Below are 9,953 nucleotides of genomic sequence, written 5' to 3' on the forward strand. Positions count from 1 at the left end.
AATACTAAAAGTGTTTTGTTCTCACTACTGTCGAATTCCATATTCAATTTTTTTAAACTAACTACGTAAGAAACTTTGATAAAATCCACTAATCAGTAAAGGCTAATGTACAAGATGTGGGACACGGTTTGGCGTTTTGCAGACATTTTTACAACAGTCACTGAAAAACAAAGTTCGTGATAGCTCACTATATATTTAATTTATCATACGCATACGGAATAATTTATCGGCTATACGAAAATAAAAACAAATTTGCGTTTTGCGATATACCTCAAAACGAATAACGTATATTTTATAGACTGTTCTACATCAACATATTTTTGTGGTTCTAAAAATGATTAATAATACCTTACATTAATCAATATAACATTATAATATACTTGTAACGTGTTTTTTGACTAGATACAATAACATAGATGAAATTAATGTTGAAACATCATACTTATAAATACTTTTTTGTAATATGTATACCTTATTAAGTTTGAAATTTAATAAACGGCTCCATATAAATTTTACTTACCACAATTATAGAAAAAAGTTAAGCGTTATTCCACAAATATGTTTTATGAGCGACAGAAATTCAAGTATTGGTTCAAGTGAAATAACGTTTTCTTTTCAAACGATTTTAGATTTTTAGTTGTAATTCAAAAGTATTAGGAATACGAAGAAACTTGAAACATTCCACTTTTATTATCTTTTTCTGTACACATCTAAATTTAAAGTTCAAATGTTTACAAAATATGCTGAAATCTCAAAAATTTGCAGGGAATTTTGAAGTTGAAATTTCTTAAAATTTTTGTGATTTATACCTAAGGTTAAAAAACTCAATACAAGGTTCTTCATAACTTATTTTTCAAATAACTGTGAAAAAACTCTAGTGGCAATATAGAAAACATTTTATGAACGTATGAAATTTAATTTAATTTTTTACGAAATCCCGTAAAATAACGATATATATTACAATTTAAATATAGGTTATAATATAACATATCCTAGACTGACAAAAAATCTCCGTTCGGAATTGTTTTTCGTATACACTGTTACCTGCCATTGCATTCAAATTTAACACATCCATTATAGTGACCAACTCTCCATCTCTACTATACAGCAGAGCAATACCCATTTGCCCACCCTTTTTTTTGTATTATGCATTTATGCAAAAAGTTTTTTTATTATTATTATATATTTTTGTGGTGTTTTTATTGCTAGACGGATTTGAATATTACAATGGTGTATGATTATTTTAATAACGTAACGATTCTTACTTATCACACACACATAATCCTATTGTAATTGTTTACATTCGTAATACAAAGAAATGCTGAACAGTCTAATAATTGGGGCTGCTACTTGTGTATAAAAGATCTATATTTTGAATACATCAATAACATATAACTATTTATTTTACTTTATAATTTTATTTTCATTTTCACTTAATAAATATTTCAAACTTATTATTAGTTTAAGTTATAATATTAGTGAAATACTAAAATGATTCTAATTAAAGTATATATTTTTGTTGGATATTTTTTCGTCACAAATTCACAAACTAATTTTATACCTAACTTACCATTGTTAAATTAAAAATTAATTCCATTTTTTTTAATGACTTATATATTTACTCTAAATTATTGATAATTTGTGTTATATTATTACGATGCATAAATTGTTTAATAACAGGGACCATTTTGGTTAATAATAAACGCAATTCGTCATTGTAAGGACTCAAAAAATCTAAATAGTGAATACATAGAGTATATATAAAGTGAATATATATTTGAATAAAAAGTCATCTACAATCACAGTGTTCAAGGGTAATGTCACACTTGAAACACCTATTGACGATTCTTTAATAGTAAGTGAATTTAAAAACTACTTTGGTTTACCGTAGAAGTGTTTGTACGGTAATATATATATATAACATTAAGATATTTCTTTTAAAATAATGTTCTTTTTTTTTTTTTTTTTTATAATTAGTAATTAGTATTTTACATGACATGTATTAATATAATACATTTCAATTTGTACTGATGACAAGAGATTGAATTTTCATAAACTTATTAAAATTGTAGTATATATTCCTATATTAATTGTATACTTCCCTACCACTCTCGTGATTAAATAAATAAATTATTCGATAGTTATTTTAAAGTTATATCTTCTATACATATTTCTAATTATTTTCTATGTATCTTTAAGATGCCAAAAAAACAACATACATTAATAATCAAATTGTACTATTTATAAAATAAATAAATTTTTACAAAAAAAGATAAATACAAATTATTTAAAAATGTTACTGAATATAGATTAAATTTCCATACATTATTATAAATATTTTAATTACTAACCAACATAATACACAATAACTTACGAAATACTTTTTAAACTAGAAATAATGTTTTAATTTGAAAATTTTAGTGGTGGTTACAAAATATTTATAGTAAAATGATTAATAACATAATTTTAAAAATATTTTGCCTATTTTAATGATATTTATAGAAATTTGATTTTTTTTTTCAACAATTTATGATGATAACATTTTTGATTGTAAGTATTATAAACTATTAAAATTGAAATCAGGCACATCTTATAAGTTTTTTTTAGTTGCAATTTTGAATAATTGAAATGTATATGCTCAATCTGTTTTCATTGGCATGAAGTTAAATTTTGTGTAAATTGAAAATTAACAATTATTGTAAACAACAATTTAAGTTATTTCGTTGCATGTTTCGTATAATCAGTTTTAATATAGATACAGTGACATTTTCAAAATAGTTTAGATTAGTTTTTAGCTACTTATATCATCGAAACTATTTCTGTCAATATTGACTTATAAGTCAATAAAAATAACATTATACCATGAAATATTACTACATAATTTTTTTTTTTTTTAATTTATGAAAAGTGTTTACCAAATATTCGTTCAACCTACCAGGTTACTATATTATGAAAATAAAGTATAAATATTTATAAAAATAGATTCTAAAATATCTTTGAAAAAGAAACTAACATAAATAATCTATAATATTATAATAAATCGTATAATAAATTGGTTCAATTACGAGGTATACTCTCTGATATAACACAACGAGACATTCCCAATTTTATATTTTTATCTAATATCATTGAAGTAATAAACATTTTACTTTTTAAAATAATTTTATGAAGTTTATTTTTATTCAAAAATGTTTGAACAAAATATTATTTAAACAAACTTTTGAATTGTTGTATAGGAAGAATAACATTTACTTCTGTTATGTAGGCGTTTCTATAATAATACAAAACTAATACATGTTAATAATGCTAAGATCAATATAATAAACTGACGATGAAAACCGATTTAATTGAGTGGTCTGGTACACTGGTACGTGGATAAGTCCAAAAAGGACGAAAATCGGTCGGCATCCGAAATAATTTTTTTATAAAACACTGTATTGAGTATATAAAATGAAGTATTAAAAATACAGGTTTGTAAAATCTGTTACATCCTATACATCTTAAATACAATATAAAACTTTAAGAATATATTCTTCTACTAAATTTCAGATTTTTCTTAGTTTTTTTTTTATGGGGGGGGTATTAATTTTTTTTTTAAGAATATTATGCATATTTAAATATTTCAAGATAATATAAGATTTCTATTGGTATTTAATGTAATTATGTATTAATTTTGAATTGTAATACAATTATATAAGCTATGAACACTTAACTTTAAAATTATTTTTAGTATTATTTTTTTAATTATTTTCAATTTAACCTTAAACATGTTTCACTAAGTATTTATTGTATTATTATATCATGGAATATTTGTTTTTATTGTTGGGTACCTAGTTTGATGCAAATTTAGCATCTTGGAGCTTAACTGGTGGCTGGTTACTAAATTCTAATATTTACGTAACCAATAATGCCTGTTCTAAAGTGAAATTACTCACGGGAAATGCTTGGTATACATTTTTTAAAGCTTTCAATGTTTCAAACGTAAATTGTCCAATACCAATGGTAATATTTAGTATTTACAAATGTGATTAATCTAAATAATATAAATTAATAAAGCCAATAATAATTTAATATATTAAAATACAAATTAGTCGCATAATCTTAAAAAAATAATAATAATATGTGTTGCTGAAATTTTTTTAATCATTAATAAATATTTACAGGGAAATTATTCAACATCGGGATTAGACACAAGATTTCTTGATGATATTAAATTCTCTAAAGTGTACTTTTATGGAAAATATAAATTTGTTGTCAAAGCGAAAACCAAAGAAATAGACTAGCAGGCTGCATGGCTTATGAAGTAGAAGCGGTAAGACCATGGGAGCTACTTAAATATTAAGTTTTAATATACCTATTATAGAAAGTACTTAAAAGAATCTGTAGTACAATAGTATAATGCAAGATTACACATTATTATATTATGATTATTATCATACAATTTTGATTATATTTTATGTCCATTCATATTGTATACTATATAACAATCAAATATAAATTAATCAGAAAAATTATTATTGTCATACCGTATATTATTTCACTCGTATAAAAACATTTATGCTTAGTTTTTAAAATATTGATTATATTTTAACCCCACACATAATAGACTTTGTTTAATAATAAATCTTATTTATTTAATATAATATTATATATAAATATATAATTTTCATACAAGCAGTTAAAATATTATACAATTATTATATTCACGTTGGTAACTACTCACGTGGCAACTAGCAGACTTACATTTTGTTATTTTAGACAACATCATTTGTGTTGTGAATCTGATAAATGATATAGACCATAAATGTAATGTATACATCGTGTAAGTTTATTTAAATATATAGCAATAAAAATCATTATACAATTTTAAAAGGAGGCTAAAAAACGTACTTTAGTACTGTACGAAACAGTCCTGTATAGAATTCCTTGTTTAAATTTCTTTTCATCTATTTTATTTAAGTTACCATAAAATAATATTTTTTTTTTTATATACAAAAATAGATAAATATGAATTTTACAATCTAAAAATCCAATACAATAAATACATTTTATGATATTAATAATAAATTAACAAAAAAATGGTTTACATAATGGAAGGTGTCGATAAAATAATTCCAACTATAATTTGTAAATAAAAATGCATTATTTATATAAATTTTACTTTTTCTAAGATACTATTTAATATAACTTATTATACATTAAACATTTCATTTCTAATACTCCTAGCACAGTTATACAGAAAACTCTGCATAATTTAAAAAAAAAAATAGATGGAAATTATAAATATTCAAAAATCGCAGCAGATCATGTTTTACTATATTACGCAGAATATCATAATATTATGAACTCGTCACAAAGATGCAGTTGTTAGAATTATAATAATCTATAATATATTATGTATTACATATATCTAAATCTATTCTAATAAGCGGTATGAGAAGAGTGATGGCGATTGTATTATATTTTGATAATAATTTATGGTTAAAAATCAAAAGAAAAATAAATAAATATGTATTCAAGGCGAAAACTAAAGAAAATAAATTACTAGGCTGCATTGGTTTTGAAATATAGAAGTGGCGAAACCATGGTAAGTATCTAAAAATTAAAACTTAATATATTACGGAAAGTACTTAAAAGATTATGTAGTGCAGTGGTATAATAATATATTAGTATATTATGATTATTATCAAATAATTTTGAAATAAAATATTTGATAGAAAATATTTTAAATTTTATGTCCGTTCGTATTATTTACATTATGCAACATTATTAAAAACACTTAACCCTCGTTTCAAACATAAATCAATCAGAAAAATTATTATTGTCATACGGTCGATTATTTCACTCGTATTAACACGTTTATATAATTATAAAATCAAACTAAAATATTTTTATAGTTATTGTATATAAATGAATTGCGTATTGCGTATTGCGTATTTATTTATTTTTTTTTATTTTGACTGTGAATATCAATCAATCAACTACGAATTTTCATTCGATTTCAATTTATTTATAAAACTGTACAAAAAATAATTTTTTTAGACTAATTTGTGATTTAATAACTTGTTTATTTACATTTTCAATTTATTTATTCAATTTATAGTTTTGTTTTTGTATGTTTATTTGTCACGCGGAAAAACGATTTCATACACCACACGATGTTTACTATACTTTTCACAAGCAGTTCTTATAATTCGCGATAGAATATTATAAACATGTGTATTGTACATATAATTGTAATCATATCTGTTATTGAAATGAATAGGTGTAATAAACTCGCGTTTAAAGCTAAGTTATACATTATTTTAAAGGTCTATAAAAATAATTAAAAAACTACATTTTAAGGTTTGTAATAAAATGTTTATCTTAAGTTGTTTCGTATAATATGGTATAAAGTATTTTATATATTTGTATACTTTTTTTTTATTATTTATGCGTGTCCGTGAATAACATCAACAGTGTTAAAATTTAACCATCAATAAAAATGTAAAACTTTGCGGCAATGCGTACGTACCTATGTTATTTTCACGTTACGAATCATCGGTTCAGAAAATATGTATTTTTTCTTCTTTCAAATTTCAGCCGATAGTCGTACTATACGCAGTATACTCGTTTATGATGGTCAAAATTCTATTAGAGAAGACACGCGGCTGTATCACAATCTACCATAACTTTTAATAATCTATATGAAATTAAAATTGAATGTGGTCATTTACATAGATAAAAAATAACGATAAAAATCGATATTATGGCCATACATAATTGTTTTTATTTCCAAAAAAAACACATAAATTCGTCTAGAAAATTAGTGTTTTGATAATAAAAAAATCCGCCTTGTATAATAACGTGCTATTTACAATTTTCTACAGAATCCACTTGAAACCCCTAACAACTTGAAATGGCGAAATGCCGATATCTATATTTATTGGTATTGTTTTATAAGAGTTTCCACCTGGGAAATATCACGTAGCACTGATCGCTCTCGCATGTCATATAAAAATATTACATCGACGGTTTCGTTAAGCGTCACGGTTTTTGACTCGTGCAAAACTCTTGTAAAAATTATTATATAGGGTGATGTGTATTTTGACAATAGAATATATTCTTTATCTCGAAAAGTATTTATTTTTGAAAATAATTGTTTGTACTCTTTTTGTTTGCTATAATTATTGCTAATTGTTTCTTAAGTTAGTAAATACTTTAAATTAAATAACATAAATTTTTAATTTCATATTCCAATGTACAATATTATTTTATAAATTTTGATTTATCAAACATAGCAAAAAAAAAAAAAATAATACAAATACAAATAATTTCTAGATTTTCATAATAATATATTTAATTTTTTTATTATTATTTTAAAAATGCTAACAAAGAGTGTTTAAAAAAATTATACGTATTTACTTTTGAAATGATCACCCGGTACAATGAGAGCGAACAAGCATATAAGTTGAGGTCAAAATGAAAATATGAAATCCGCCACGCAATCGGAAAACTTTTGTGGAAAACTTACTGTTACCATGAAATTTCAGCATAGAACGATACGTGTACAGCTGCAGGCGTATTGAAAAAAAAATAAAGTTTCGATCGTATTATAAGCGTAATATAACTTTCGGTAAAATCGCAATTCGGTATTGAAATGTAATAATAGTTTAAAAATTAATTTCCTATTTTCTCTTCCGCAGCATCAATTCCTACTCGGCTTTTTTTATAAACTAAAAAAAAATTCGAAATGTCCCACGAGAATAATATAATAGTAGTTAAATAGGCACCTATACTCGGAAACTGTCGAAAACGTCAAGACGAATGATTTATTCTTTTCGATTTCCGTTTTCGTAGAATATTATGTACCCATCTATCTGTTTCTCGTCACGCGTATCTGTTTATCAACACTCGATTATCGTCGAACAGACTCCGTTGAGATGCCGTGTATTTCGCACGTTAGGTACGAGTTCGTAGATTCGACCGTCGCCGTTGTTCGAATGCGAATAACCGACAGCGCGAAACTTAATGTGACACAGACAAAACTTCCGGAGACAATACATCATTATTTATTGTTATCGTTGCCGGCACGTAGGTAGAACAATACACTTACACTGGAGAGGCCTCGCTGCCCCGGGGCACAGCAGAAGAGTACCTAATTTGCGTGTACCTACGTGTAATTGCACATCGCCAAGCGTCAGTCGTTATATAATTGTGTCAATGCGTATAATAATGACGTACGTTGAATTTATGCATATCAATACACGACAATGTCGACAATATAAAACGGACGCGAGTCGTAATGCATTTTTATTGTCACATACCAGAAATCGATTTTGGTTACGCGAAATTTGTGGAGATATACATATAGTGTTATACCTAATAGCAAGCCCATTATCTGACCAGTAATATTGTCAGTAAACATTATGTTCTCGGATGATAAATCTGTGCGGTAACAAATAACTTATTTTAGATTCTTCCGAAGCGAAGAATCTATTGGTTTTACAATGATGGTTTGTTTTAAATGAATTTTTGTTTTCGAGGGTACTTTTTAGCAGAAAAAAAATTTCTAATCATAAAGTTTGGTAGCAAACCTTGATTAACAAAAAGTTATACCATCGTATTATTGAATCATTTTTCATCGTATACAATAAATCATTGAATTTAAGTTTAACATATGCCATGACAATAACCTACTCAAGAATAAAATTCACTCGACACCTATTGCATAGTAGAGTGGTTACCGACTCGAAAGTTTTTTTTTTCAATTTTTTTTTTATATTTTATTAAATTTAATTATTCAAATGAATTAAACTTTTTAATAAAATTTAAAATATGATTAACTAAAATACATATTATACATAAAATGCAATAAAACTTTTCAAATTTTATATTTTTTTAAGTCACACTTATCTTACACACTTAAATTTTCATATGAGGAGGGGTAAAATTAATATACACATTACATTTTTTAATTAACTGCAGTAGGTACTATTTTTGAATTTATTTTTAAATATATTTTTTTGATTAAAAATGCATTTTAAAATATTTTTTCCATAGTTTTTAAAAGACATTTTAATTGTCTTGTGATAATTAACTAAATCTAGTTATTATATTTTTATAATTGTGTTAAAACCACAAGTTGGAAATGGTAACGACAATCGTTACTATTTAAATTCGACGCCGTGTATAAAAAAAAATGTTAACATTTAAAATTGTATGCAATACAATAAGAAACCTTTGGTGAAAAAAAAGAAATAAAGTGTATATCGATTCCGAACAGCCATCCGATATACAAGATGCACCACACCACTCTGTATGAATTCCATTATCGGATAAGTATATAAGCCGATTGTAATAACTGTAAAAGAATATAATAGCAATAACGCTAAATTCAAATAAAAATAAAATTAGAATTAATTGTTTCACTCCCACGGCCGCGATGGGCAATCTCGATTACATTATGCATATTATGCAATGTACAGTATACATTATAATATTATACTAACTTTAGTAATTAATAATTTTATGTTTTTATACCTTACCTTTTAGTAATATTTTATTAATGATCCAGCTGTTTATGATTATTGTTTATTGCCAAAATGCTCTTAAATAAAAATTAAAAACATTATAAGCTTAAATATTACTGTTTAGCTATGAAGATTTAGCGGCGTTTTGATTCGGGTATAATTTTATTGTTTACACATAAGTTATAATTTTAGCACCAGCTTTAGACTTTATTTATAATATCTACAATCACCACTATTATCGATCAAAAAAAAAAAATATTTGTTTAACTAGTATTATTACATTATTATGGCTAAATATTTCTTATTTCGATACCTATAATAAGTATGTATTAATATTGTATTATGAGATTCAATTATTTAACATCGTTTTTTTGCCAAAATATGTTCTTTTAAAATCTTATGACCACCAACTGTTTTAATAATCGGATAAAACTTCTGAAA

At 24.6% G+C, this 9,953-nt stretch overlaps 1 pseudogene; it reads left to right on the forward strand.

Annotated features, from left to right (window-relative positions):
• Positions 1–1,491: 1,491 nt before the first annotated feature.
• Positions 1,492–4,342, forward strand: LOC113548810 (annotated as a pseudogene).
• The last annotated feature ends 5,611 nt before the right edge of the window (positions 4,343–9,953 follow it).

This window comes from Rhopalosiphum maidis, chromosome 4 (assembly GCF_003676215.2).
Source record: "Rhopalosiphum maidis isolate BTI-1 chromosome 4, ASM367621v3, whole genome shotgun sequence".
Taxonomy (NCBI): Eukaryota; Metazoa; Arthropoda; class Insecta; order Hemiptera; family Aphididae; genus Rhopalosiphum; species Rhopalosiphum maidis.